Source organism: Macrobrachium rosenbergii, chromosome 14 (genome assembly GCF_040412425.1).
Source record: "Macrobrachium rosenbergii isolate ZJJX-2024 chromosome 14, ASM4041242v1, whole genome shotgun sequence".
Lineage (NCBI taxonomy): Eukaryota > Metazoa > Arthropoda > Malacostraca > Decapoda > Palaemonidae > Macrobrachium > Macrobrachium rosenbergii.
Window position 1 is genome coordinate 23,198,178 of NC_089754.1, and position 13,618 is coordinate 23,211,795.

Here is a 13,618-nt window from a genome sequence, read left to right on the forward strand (position 1 = left end):
TGTGTGTTTGTGTGTAGAGAAGGTTGTTAATGGAGGGGGGAACAAGCAAAGTGGGAGAAACAGAAGTTGCACATTTCCTTTTCCTTCGTAGTCTCCCTCTCCGCGATATAGCAATCCATTATCCCGCATGCCACTAAGATAGTTACAATACCTAATCACCCTCCTCCCCTCAGACCCCAAAAAGTCTTGCGTTACTTAATGATAGTGATGGTATAATCACGCCCCTGTGGACTGGAATTATCTGCCGCCAAAGGAACCTCGTGTGCCCTCACCGAGAGTATAGGTGGGTCCTGGCCTGCACCAGCGCCTGCCTTTACCTCAGTCGTCGTTCTTGCTCTCAGCCTGCCAGGTTTACCACCGAAGCAGTGGGCAGCAAAGGCAGCCTTAGATTAATTCATTTATTTCATTTTCTCGTCAGCTCAGAGTTCCGCTGACTATAGGATTTGCCGGAATTAGCGAACCGTCTTTTGTACTGCTTGTTTAACCAGTTTGACCGCTTCTATTGTTTGCAGGGAATTTTTATCAGCATCATATCAAACTACGTCGCAAATAAAAAGCCCGGAGTTGTCAAAAGCAATATCCAAGGGCCGAAAGATTTCATTTTCATTGAAGCAACAACAGTGTTCCTGACTTGTTTTACATTCATACCGCCATCATATCCTACGCCAAGAAGGTTATGCCTTTAGTTCGGTTTGTTAGTTTGTTTGTCTGTTCGTTGGCTGGATTACGCAAAGCTAGTTTGTTTGGTAGCTGGATTACGCAAAGAGTTGTGTAGATTTTCGAGAAAATTTAACCAAAGGGGGGTTTCGTGAATGGCAATAAGTGTTAGATTATGGAATGTAAGGAAATGTAATTTTTGAGGATAAGGGGCTGGGGTGGGTTGCAGACTTACAAAACCGGAACACTGTGTAGATTTTGGTTACCCAGTTCAATTCTCACTTCTACAAAGCTGTAAATCTGACTGGAAATTATGTCTCCTCTTATCCCGTGTGATTTCAATTGGATCCCGACAATTAACCGGTTCTGGTTGATAAAAATATGAATTCGTTTGAACTTGACACTGAGGGAGGTTTGCACTATATGAGTACTTTTTCCATTTGCTTTGAGTGTGTGATTGTGTGTTAAGAGGATTGATAATGGAAGGGGGATGGAAGTGTTCTCTGTATAAATCCTTAAATGTCAAAATTTTTCTTTGGATATAATTTTAGGGTCTACGATATATTAAGCTGGCAATTCATTTCTGGATAAAGAAACTTGTTACAACATAGGAGTTAAACGCTTGTATAAATTCGTCTTTCTGTCTAGTTATAATTACAAATATGTGGAGCCCCAAGGAAATCGTCTTTGGTACTAACCGACTATCTTCCCGGAAAGGAAGAATTCGGACATTCCTTTCGAATGTTAAGGGAACTTGAAAACAGAATATAAAAGTTTTTTCAGGGATTAATATGAATTTTAGATGAAAAAGTAAAAATAGTTATGCAGTACATGAATCCAGACGATAGTTTATTCCTTAAATAATGGGAAACCTTTACCGGTTTTCCCCCTGTACCAGTGACGCAGGATTGCAGTTCAGCCAAACTAAAGTGGGACCATTTCTAGGAAGATGAGAGAGAGAGAGAGAGAGAGAGAGAGAGAGAGAGGTATCCTCTTCATGTGTTGCAGCATATTTGTTTAAACGTACATTTGGCCCACAGCTGTTGTCTCTATATCTTTCTCGGCGTGGTTACGTCATTCTGTCTATGCCTCTTTACCTTGGTTTATTCATACAAATACCCGTTACAGCAAGGATCCTACGTATTAATAGACTGAGGGTAGAGAAAGATAACTTCTGAAATTTAAAGGCATGTTTTATGATAGTGAGAATATCCTGGAAATTCTCAGAAGTGCATTACATCATACTTGTACCCCAAAAATTACGATGATATAAGAGTGGGCAGAGACGACAAGTCCCGACCTTAGGGACGTTACGCACCGTTCCAAGTTCGGACCAAGGTACCGTCATTCTGCATACTTATCTAGAGGCATAAGTGAGAGAGGCTGGCCATAGAATTAACAAGCCTAAACGCCTTGTTAACTGGTCGGAGGAAAAAGTGACTGCTTTACATTGATGCATAAAATGATTCATCATGTTGAATAATAAACCAGTTAGTTGTGACTTGTTTTAAATGTGGGCGGTTTCGCAGCAATGACTTGTTTTCGTTACTTGTGTCCATTCTGCATTTCTTTTTCCAGACGTCTTCATTATCGCCAGCAGAGGCCTCTTACTTTCTGTTTAACAAGGTCTTGCTTCATTTCCTTTCCTATATTGTTGTATGGACGCCTTTCCTTCCGTCGGAATTCACCTTAAGTGGTCAAGGCCATGAAACCTGTCGTTATGAGGTATATTACTGTCGCATTTGTATTCGATTGCGTATATTGTTTTACACCATTCTTTATCGTCAAATTTCTATAATGGTAATTATTTCTCTATAATAATAGCATTTTTTCTTTGCCTTTGCCCCTTGTCGTCTCCATACAACTCCGGAACTTCTCGGATTGCAAGAGAATGAGATGATAGATTTTTAAAAAAATTTTTTAAACAGATCCAAAATATTTGTAATTTGGAGAGAAACAGTTTTATTATCTGTTCTCTCTTGAAAAAAAAAATCTGCTGAATGAAGCCTGGACGTTTTCACGAATGGTCGAGGTTTCGCCAGATTAAAAACGCTGTAAGTAAAAAGGTCTAGGATACGGGGTTGGGGTTGGGGGGAAGAGTGCTGACGCATTAGAACACGTTGTGTAAGTTTCTTGAAAGAACAGAAGAGCAGCGAGGTCTGCTTGTCGCTTGACGAACAGACTGACGTCACGGCTTTTCCGGAACGTTATTTATGTCTGCGAACGCTTTTCAGAGAAGCACATAATCGTCCCGAAAATATTAAAGCAATAAAATAAATCCCCTGTTTCTGTGTTATCTCAATGGCGGGTCTGTCTCTGTATCTGCATAAGATATCCGAATAAAATGAAAATGGGAGGAAAGTGATGAAAGAGGGAAGAAAATGATGACATACGGTTGGGGAAGGAGAGACCGGTCCCATGGTAAGAATTAATTATTATTCTGACGAAAGCCACAGGTATTATTGCACTGGGTACCGTTCGTCTGTTGTGAATGTCGGTGTCTTTGCCTGTAGAGCATTTCAATTTAATACTGTGACCTACAGGTGTAAATCTACTCCATGTGCTGGCATCTCTCTCTCTCTCTCTCTCTCTCTCTCTCTCTCTCTCTCTCTCTCTCTCTCTCTCTCATTTTAATGCAATTGGGCTATCGCTGTACCTCAAGGTTATCAGACCGTGTATACACCAGCTGAAAATAACACTGAATGCTCGCCTACGTGCGAAGGATACTTGTTAAGCGTGTGAGTGAATTTCTGAGCAATTTAGTTCAAATATTCATGTGACACTCAGTCAGGACAATTAATTCTGGTAATACCCTTAAAGATTATGAGACAGATCGTACTTTCTCTGATCTACGTTTCCCTGGATTGTCACCTCACTGAAAGAAACTTCACTTATTCCTGATAAATCACCATTGGCTATCTAAGAGAGGAAAGTTAGCAAAGAACGTCCAGAAAATGTATCATCCCATTTTTCATAAACTTTTCACAAGTGGCTTCACGTGAATATGCCCTTGAAGTGTATAACTTACTATATGTTTACTTGAGCGCTCATGAACCGTAATTAATGGTAAGCTAAGGAGTAAACCTTTCTGTTTTCCATGGAATTTAAATTGTTAACTTAACTTTGATGTACGACTATACACACACACACACACACACACACACACACACACACACACACACATATATATATATATATATATATATATATATATATATATATATATATATATATATCAGAAACGTTGATTTGTGCGTAGAAGTTATCATGACTAGAAGTCATTGCATTACTTCTTCGGCCCTCATTAGCATGCACCTGGATGTCGACTTACTTGGGTCATATGGTTTAGAATGCTTCTTGAAAAAATTTTCTCTTTTCATCTACTTTTATTTATTTCTTTGATGGACTTAATCTTTTACAAATATATGTATATATATAATAATATATATATATATATATATATATATATATATATATATATATATATATATATATATATATATGTATGTATATATATATATATATATATATATATATATATATATATATATATAAAGTTGTACACTTATACACGCGTGACTTTTTTTATACTCACAAATGAATATAAGCAACATATATTGCTTAATATCGAATTAACTATGCCTTGGGAGTAACTTGCACCCAAAGGCATAATGAAATCGATATTTTATACATCTACACACACACACGCGCACACACATATATATACACACTTATAATATAAAAATATATATATATATATATATATATATATATATATATATATATATATATATATATATATATATATATATATATATATACTGTATATACACATACATAAAGATTACTTGAATTAATGAGAAATATCTTCTGCTTTATCGTGAAAATGACCGTTGGCATTCTATGTTTGACAAGTAAGCTGTATTCTTAGTCAAGATATACCTTTTTTGGTCTCAACTCCAACTTGAGTGTAAATTTACAAAACGTAATTTGTGACTGCGCACGTGTCTAAATGACAGACAACACATCGGCCACTTATTATTGGCACTAGATCCTTGCATGCATATATGGAAGCAAGGACTTGTGGTGTAAGTGCTGCAGGTGTGATCTCTCTTCCTTTGAAATCCCTCCATGAGAAATTGTTATTTCGTCTGGTCAGCCTTTGCCTTTCCAAGATGTGCTGCTTCGGGGAAGTAGATCTCTTCCGTTGGGTTTTACAACCAACCGTTTTTACAGGCTTTTTCTGCCTTGGAATATGCCGACATATTTCGCCTTCGTTCGGTTCTAATCCTTTTAGTCTCAGATAACCGATTCCCCTGAGGATTTCTGCGAGTTTTGATATACAGGTAGCATGAACACTTGTGCATGTACTGTACTGCGGAATGTGCGTACTCGTCATCAAGTCTCATAGAGGGCATTATTTGCATGAATTGTAAATCTGGGAAGTGATATTAGACATTTAAATAATGTTAACGGTTCGGCACGGTCAGTTCCAATCCTGAGTCGTCACACACTGTGGTTCCAAGGGAAAGCAACCTGGGAGTGCTTTTAAATCAGAACTTCAGATTTTAGTTTCCTTTACAAGTCTTTAGTTTTTACGCTGCTTTAAATCGGGATCCATATATCGCCAAATCATTTCAATAGCTCCGAGGGTATAAGACCTCCGGTACTTGAAATTAGCAGTAAAACTAAAGACTTTCAGGAACTATTTCTAGCATATTGCCGGCAGTATCCATTAACTATAATTACATCTGTGTATGCGTGTGTGTGTCTGTGGTTCAGCGGCCGGAGACTGACCTCATCAGTGGAGGAAAAATATAGCTTTGTTTTCAGGAAAATGCATTGCTCCTTAGTTGACCCAATCAAGAACTTTAAATACCCGGTGGATATTCTTCCCAGATATTACTTCTTGTTTAGCTAACAAGCGGAACGATCGTTCAAGAGGTACGTCATTAACCTCTTCCTTGACTGCCAATCCTTTGTTCACTACAGCACTAGGCCCTTATGCCTGCAACTAATTCCTGTGCCAGAATAATAAATTGAATTAAAATAATTTATGAAAGTCTGAAATGATATCTTTCAGTGTAAAAAGTTAATTGTTGCCAAATGTTTCTGATACATTAAGATTATTGTTTCTTCAAAAATCCTGCGGATTCTAACACTTCTTTCTAAACAACAGTTTGAAGATGAGTTAGATGAATGCGAAAGATTGTGTAGAATGCGTTTAGAGTGTAGTCCGTTAAATATGTATGTATTGGGTCAGTATCCATTTATAAGAATGGTAGCATAGGATAATGTAAATAAAGGTGCCATAGTAAAGGTATAAGAAACAATAACCTTTTGCTCTTTAGATTTTCCAGCTGCAAAACATTGGAAATTAATTTCAATAGAATTTTCGCTCAGGCTATGAGGTGAAGACGTCGATCGTCGTAATGTACAGAGGGAAAGAACAAACAAGCTGCCAATCACCCTCTTGTTAAAATTAGAGCTACACAATGACAAAATGCGAGAATTACCCTGATGACTAATTTCTGCGTTAATTTCACTCGATTGTTTTTGAATTGTGTCCTTGGCAGAAATTCCATCCAGCTTTATTGCGGTAGCACCAAAAGTGTTTCGTACAACCTGCTTCTTGGGTATTTATGTATGATACGTCACACAGCATAACAGAACTGTACTCATAATGTACATATTGTAAAATATTGTGTCCCGAGGGAAGGAACTTTCATATACTTATATTACAGTGAAAGTACTTTGGTTTGCTGATGAGCATGCGGCAGGCTATTCGTGTTCAGGATAGCAACAATAATGTATTTTAAACTGTTTTGATGCAGGTCACAGCGGCGCAGTTCTTGACGGACAGAGAGACGACTCGGATGGCCGAATCGCTCAGCGTGGTCAGGCTGCAGCACCCTTTGACCTATCCTCAGCACTTGAATGTCTTTTTTTTTTTCTTTTCCATTGGAGGCTAGTCGGATTCTGGTTTCGGGAGAAGATTAATCCCGTTCGAATACCACACCCTTTCTCCAAACCAGCCTTACCTCTGGAATCCGGACGCCTCCAATGGTGTTTCCTGGACGGCATCCGTTCTTGCCTTTTGAGTTTCCTTTTCTTTTCGCTTCACATTTTTCTTTCGACCGACCGATCTCTTTGTATAGGTAAAAGTTGTAATATATATTATCTGTGATGGCGTATGTACTGTGGGCCCTTTCAGCATATTGTCCCAATATCTTGCTTAACCTTATACAGAAGATGGAACAGGTATTGGATTGGATTTCGATTAAAGTGGTTACCAGAGGGATTACCGACTTGTTCGGTATTCCATGTGCTATTCAGGATGTCTGTTATCATCATTTAGCAGTATAATCACAGAAGCTAAAATACTTTTTAATGATAGGGTTGTGCCTGTAAAGTAAAGGATGTATAATAACCAGGTTTTGTTCTGCTCATCTTTTACACCGCACCGATGACGGTTTCCAGCAAAAGCGCTTGTAAGTCCATCTTCTGACTGACCGCAGGCAACTGGAAGGGTAGGAAGGGTTATATGAAAGGGGGAACGTGGGAGGAGGGAGGGAGGGAGTGAGGGATATTTAAGATTTTCTGTCATGGACAAGTCCTCCTGAAACCCCCTGAGCGTTTCCTGTGTTCGACCGCTCCTCTCCCCCTCGCCCCCTCCCAAAACAACCCAGCTTTCCCCCCCCCCCTTTACAACGAGCGTCCCAGACATTTCTACCTGCGTCTTGATACCACCCAAAATCATCTTAACACTTATTGTTCTTTGTGAGTCAGGCAAACATCTGCGCTTCCCTCTCACCGTTCTTAGATCGGACATGACATTCTTCGATCGTTTGTGTGATATGCTTTGGTTTATGGAACCTCTGTCTCCAGATCGAGAAAATGCTTGATCCACAAACCACGTGAAGACAGTGTTCCACTATGAATTTCATCTTTTATATAGTTGAATCAATGAGGAAAGTAAGAGAAAATTAGACGCGCATGACCACATGTTTGTGTGTCTGTGCAAATCCGAGAGTCCGAACGTAAGTACTGAAATTAAAGACCCAGATATAATGCATAATGATAGACGTTCTAAACATTGTTATCGACAGCATTTTTATTTTTACCAAAACTGTATCTGATAATCTTAAATTGCAATGAATATACACAACGCAGTTCTTTTTACTGTTCCTGACAAGGACAAGGCTAAAATGAAACGAGAATACCCTGAATAAACAAAATGCGCTTACAAACTCGGATATCGTAAAATCGTTGTAAGCTTAGAACATTGCCAGGATCATGGCGGTACCACCTTTGCATCCTGTTGCATATTTTCTGTGAAGATGGTCTATTGTGTGTATGCGTGTGAGAGAGTTATTTTTCTTGTTTTACTACATCCCCTTCCAATTCTTCCTACTTTATTTCATTCTGTTTTCTCTATTTCCTCACCTGTTGAGGTAACTAATCGGTTGACTAATTGATGTATGACGCCCACAAAGCTAAATACATTACAGCTAACTGGACTACCATCATATGACTGACTCACCCTTTAAAATCTAGTAACGCATCGTGGGGACCTACATTCAGCATATAAATTATCAAGAAGAAAACGCCGAGTAAGAATAGGTCCAGTTTACAGTAGTAAGAATATATATATATATATATATATATATATATATATATATATATATATATATATATATATATATATAATTATATATTATGAAGATTCTATAGTATATATTTACTTCATATTGCCTTATAAAAATTAGTGTTATCATTTTAGAAAAAGGCTCATTCGTTTATGAATCACAACAAATCTTATTCATCCCTACCAATAGATCCATACATTTAGTCATAATTCCCAGAAATACCAAGTCCTACGAGATGCTCGTAGATTGTTCATTCATCTCTTCGGGACGCCGTGACGTCATAGTTCCCAGGAACGCGATGACTGGATCATCGTCGATATCCGGTTCTCGCGATTGTTTCCTGCGATGCTGGGTGTTCCAGAAGGAAGTCGTTTGTAGGAATATTGCGTCAGTATATGAAAACACTTCGATGACGTCATCAGCACGTGTGTAGCTCTCACCTAAATCCCACTCACCTGCCTCCCGATCAGCACAACGAAAGAGAAATCGTGCCCATGTGATGCTGGAATCTCCATGTTAACGATAAATGTGCTCTTCCTAAACTTCACCGACGATATGCTGTGACAGTGAGAATTTTCCCTGTGAAGGAAGTAACAAAGACATAGATCATCCATTTGCATAGTCGTATCCTTGCGTACTTAGCGTAGTGGCGACGGGAGTTGCCGCCTCTCTCTTACTGTTGTAATACTGGCTGTTGAAGGATGGTGGTTGCAGCACGTGGTTAACTTCTTCCATTATCCCCTCGTGTTTTCCTCTTTCCTTCTAAACGCTGTCTACCTAACAAGGGACATAAGGTCGAAAATGGCTTGTTAAAATAGTAATCCAGGTTCACTGTCGTGCTTTGTGGTTGGCTACTTCTGTATACCTCTAAGTGAAGGTTAAAAAAGGGAAACAGACGTACGAACGCACATCTCGACGAGGTAGCGCGGGCGGGAGAGAAGTGTAGTGTAAGAGTCAGACTCAGACTGGCTAGTCTGCATTTCCTGGTCCCTACTCGCGCCGGGTAGACGTGGGGCTGCTCTGCTCCTGTGGATCCCATCATCTTTATTTCTTTTTACTTTAATTTCGTGCTCAGGAGGGACTTCAACCCTTACTTCAGTCATTACTTGATCTCTTCTTTTAAATGCATCTCGACGACTTCGCCATGCGAACGAACGGATTTTAGGATCTGACGACATAGAAAGCGATGGTGATTTAGTGTAGATAACGTGATCTAATCGAAGTGATTTTAGAAACGAATAAAGGCCTCGGGTGGGAACGTGTAATAGGTGTGAACGTTGGAGAGTTGTGACCTTGCATCGTGGTGACTTGAAACCTGAAGCCGTCGAATCGCCTCGTGGCTTGTGTGGTCTTGCATCTTATATACCTCTGGTGAGTATTGCATTTTCTGACTTTTTTTACCTAAAGTTTTATGCATTTCTCTGCTATCCAGGTGCCCGGTTATTGAAGGATTTCCTAGAGACGCGTTGTTTGCGGCGGACATAACACTAGTGCAGACTATTCACTCTCAGTGGGAGTATCCGGTTAAGTAATCCTTTTGACATAGTTTTTCATTGAATCATACTCATAGGTATACTTAAGAATCCTCCCTTGGTTTATTATTTTGACGAAATTTAATTATGACATAGGCTACTGGAACCTGCCTCAGAGACAGGAAACCCACTTATTAGAATGAGTAAAGTGTTCGTTAGAGGTGAGTCGATAAATACTGGTAATTGTATGCTGTTACCTGCGTTGTCCGTAGTTTACAGACTTAGCACAAAGATGCAGCCAAGCAAGCTCCTCCTCTACTTGCTCGTCAAATGCACAGACACGGCGTTGAGACATTTATCCAAGGATAGCCACACACGATCACTACCAATATTTGGTTGCGAACTTATTTACTTCACAGGATTATATAAAGTTGGGAGAAACTGAATCCAACGATTGGCTGCAGTGTATTTTTTTCAAGAAAATTTTAGGAACAAAGAAAAAGTATGCTGCAGGTATTGTACAGTACTGACGGTTCCTGGCAGAACGCGACAGTTTGATGACTCTTGCTTGATGACCACAAATATGCTAGCCGGATGTATGAAAATTAGCCATGACAGTTCATTACTCTGGTGGGATAACTTGAAAATTCACAACTTATTCTTCTATTTAGGTGTATGTGAGAGCTCTTAGCTTAGTGGAAAATGTTTAAGCATGGAAAATTGTTCCTTCACTAGAATGCTAAAATAATTCTTTATTTGTATTAGTAGACCCTTTCAAGTTTCTGTAGATATTTAATATCCTTAAAACCACGTTTGGTTCTGCTAACTAGGTATTAACATCTTTTTATTGACAGAGGAAGACTGGTTGTCTCAGTAGTCATATCCTCATATTTTAATGAGCATTTAAAACAATTCTAGTATGAATTTCGATAACTAGTATTTATCAGTGATTGACCTAGCTTTTCAAACGAGAATAGAGTAAAGCTTGGCCCATGTTGTGCGTCAAGTTTCGACAAAGATTTTGTCGAGTAGCTACGTCACACTCCTCAGAATAGGTTTTGTTGGTCTGCTCTGCAGCGTTCGGTGTTGAGACAGGATATGGATGGGAGGGAAGGGGGTGGTTCCTGTGGGGAAAACTACAAAATGTGGACGGGGTTAAGACACCATCGGTGGGAAGTGGTGGTTTGGACTCCGTGCTGAAGATACGTGCGTGGATTTTCATACCTTTCCCAGTATAGCTTATGCTACACTCAGAGGTGTATAAGAGGACAGGAAGCCTTTTGTGGACCTCCGGACTCATCCAATCGACGAAGATAATTTTACAGGGATTGGCTACTACTGAGATGGCATTATTTATTAGCAGGTTAAGAAGTTCGGCGTAGGGTAAAAATTTATATATATAGGAGGAGTATGTTGAAGGGTTGTTTTGAAGTTTAAGGGTGCAGGGTATTAAAAGTAGTAGTGTGATTTGAGTTATATTTATTCATTTATGACCATTGTTGTCTTCCTAGTTCACGATTCAATTTTTAGATGTTTAGGCCTAATCAGAGTGCAAAGGGCCTCCACCTTTTTCTGCCATTGTTACTACCCACAGAAAACACAATGGGGCCCTTGTAAGGAAGGATGCTATCTGAAGACTAGTAAAATCCACTATATTTAGTTTGTCCCACCTAACGCTCTGAAATTTGGTTTAACAAATTTATATTGTATTTTTATAAATTTCTTACTGTTATCACATTCTTATTCTTCAAGTAATTTGTACCGTTCTCATTAATCAAGTTTTTACCAAAATGTTGACGTAATGTTATGGTGTTCGCGTTTGTTCAAACAAATTTGTCAGCCAGGTCCCTTCCCCCCAACCCATCGCTAAAGTAATGAGCACAGAAAGAGCCTTAAGTACCTTTCTCTAAGCTAATTTGATTTAACTCAAGGCCGCTGGAAAGAGAATTAATTTTAGACATTTGAAGGCTGCCAGGTCTTCACAGTTTACTCTTGTCTGATACAACTGTTAAATGCTATTGATTCCTAACGATAGCTTATTTTTTTCCTGAAGTTTGCGGGATTCCCTCCAGCGAGTCGACGTTAGGCAGATGTTTTTTGAGGAACCCTCTGTCGCGTCAGTGTTCAAGATCCCCAACTTTTTTCGCCCTCCCTCCCCATCCTTATCCTGTTGGTTAGAAAGCATACTTGACTCTTACGTTTGCAACACATGCACAGCGCAGCTGCACTATCGAGGCGACACCTGCTGGGAAAGGGAGACTGGTATCTATTTCAGTGTCCCCCATCTCTCTCTCTCTCTCTCTCTCTCTCTCTCTCTCTCTCTCTCTCTCTGTATATCCTTTGTTCTCTCTGTATATCCTTTGTGACAGATTGTATTTACTGTTTTTTTATTTTAGTTTATTAACACCAAATGCTGACTGCAGTGACTAGACATTGTTTAGTCTGTGCAGGCAAGATTGTTCATAAGTCTGAATAACATCTTAAGTTACCATCGCTATATGTAAGGGTTATCGTACTTTCAAGGTTGAATTCCCTATTAAACTGCTGACTCTGAGCAATTTGCCTTCAATTTTGGATCTTTGTGTGTTGAGTAAACGCGGCTCTTTTCTGGCAACGTCCCGGCGTGGCGGAATTACTACCTTCCAACTTAATATTTCAAGAGCTCGTATTCTTTCTTAGGTACTTTGATATTTTTAGAGGTTGATGGCATATTTTCGGACCTTCTTCGGTTTTCTTTACGTGTAATTGCATACTCCCAAAAGTAATGTTCTTTCAACTTTCAAGACAATATAAATGAAGTAGGGCTTATTGCAGAATTCAGTAGCTTGCGCGCGAACAAAAGGAATTATAAAGATTTAATATTAAGTGGTTAGCTTCTCAACGTCAATAAATTTAGAATAGGGTGGTTCCCAGTGACATTGAGTCTGAAGGTGATTGATATTTCCGTTTTTCTCCCTTTTTATGATTTACAATTGTAAGTGACTTAAGATGGTAACATCGTAACAAGAACGTTTCCATCGTATTTCCTTTCACTCTTCGTGCATTATGGATGATTTGGTAACTCGGGCTGAGATATTTGAGTTAAGCAAATGAGTTTTGTTACTGTAAATTATTTTGAGCGAGTGGGCTTTGTTCTTGGCATTTTTAAGAATTTGAGTTTTTAAAGTTAATCAGGTTTAGGTGATGCAAACTGTTCAGTCATTGCTTTTGCAGCCCGCTGGATAGATCTTGTTGCTTGGTGTGAAACGATTGTGGCTTCCTTCTTGTGATCTCTGGGGCATGAGTTTTTTTCCTGTTTTTTTTTCTTGTTTAATCAGACCATTGTCTCATTCGCTATAATCATGTCTGCCTCGCCTGGGAAAAATGAATGATCTTGGCTTCGTTGTTGATCATTTGCTTATCCCTTGGGAGACTTAATTATCTCCAGGAGGAGTTAACGTTCTCGACATTTTTCCTTTTGAGACGAAGTTGCTAGCTCATCTATATACTGGCTGTAACATGTCTCAGTCGTATAGTTATCTGTATCGTAGGTTGCAGCGGAACGTTCCAAATTTGGCCGTCATCGACCGGGACTCGAACCCGGCTCCGTATTATCTGATATCACTAGTCTTTTCCCAGTCTGTCTTTGTCCCACTCTGGATGGTGCAAGTCTGTTCCGCTGTTATTAACTTAACATCTAAATCTAAAGTTTTTCTTATAATTTAGAGGTTTTGTGGACCCTCTCTCTCTCTCTCTCTCTCTCTCTCTCTCTCTCTCTCTCTCTCTCTCTCTCTCTCTCTCTCTCTCTCTCTCTGCGGAATACTTTTTATAATATTTCCTGATGGTGGGCTTGTTTGAGCT

The 13,618-nt window shown here is 39.2% G+C and overlaps 1 protein-coding gene across 5 annotated transcripts in view; it reads left to right on the forward strand.

The window, feature by feature from the left end:
- The window catches only part of LOC136845778 (innexin inx2-like), a 650,831-nt gene that overhangs the window by 622,318 nt on the left and 14,895 nt on the right, over positions 1 to 13,618 (forward strand). Inside the window, exon 1 of one of the 5 annotated variants that reach the window (XM_067116054.1) lies at positions 8,775 to 9,677. The exons of the other annotated variants lie outside the window; for them this stretch is intronic. The gene's annotated coding sequence lies outside the window, so the exon portion shown is untranslated. Of the gene's footprint in view, positions 1 to 8,774; positions 9,678 to 13,618 lie in introns of those variants that run through there. 5 annotated transcript variants of the gene reach the window in all.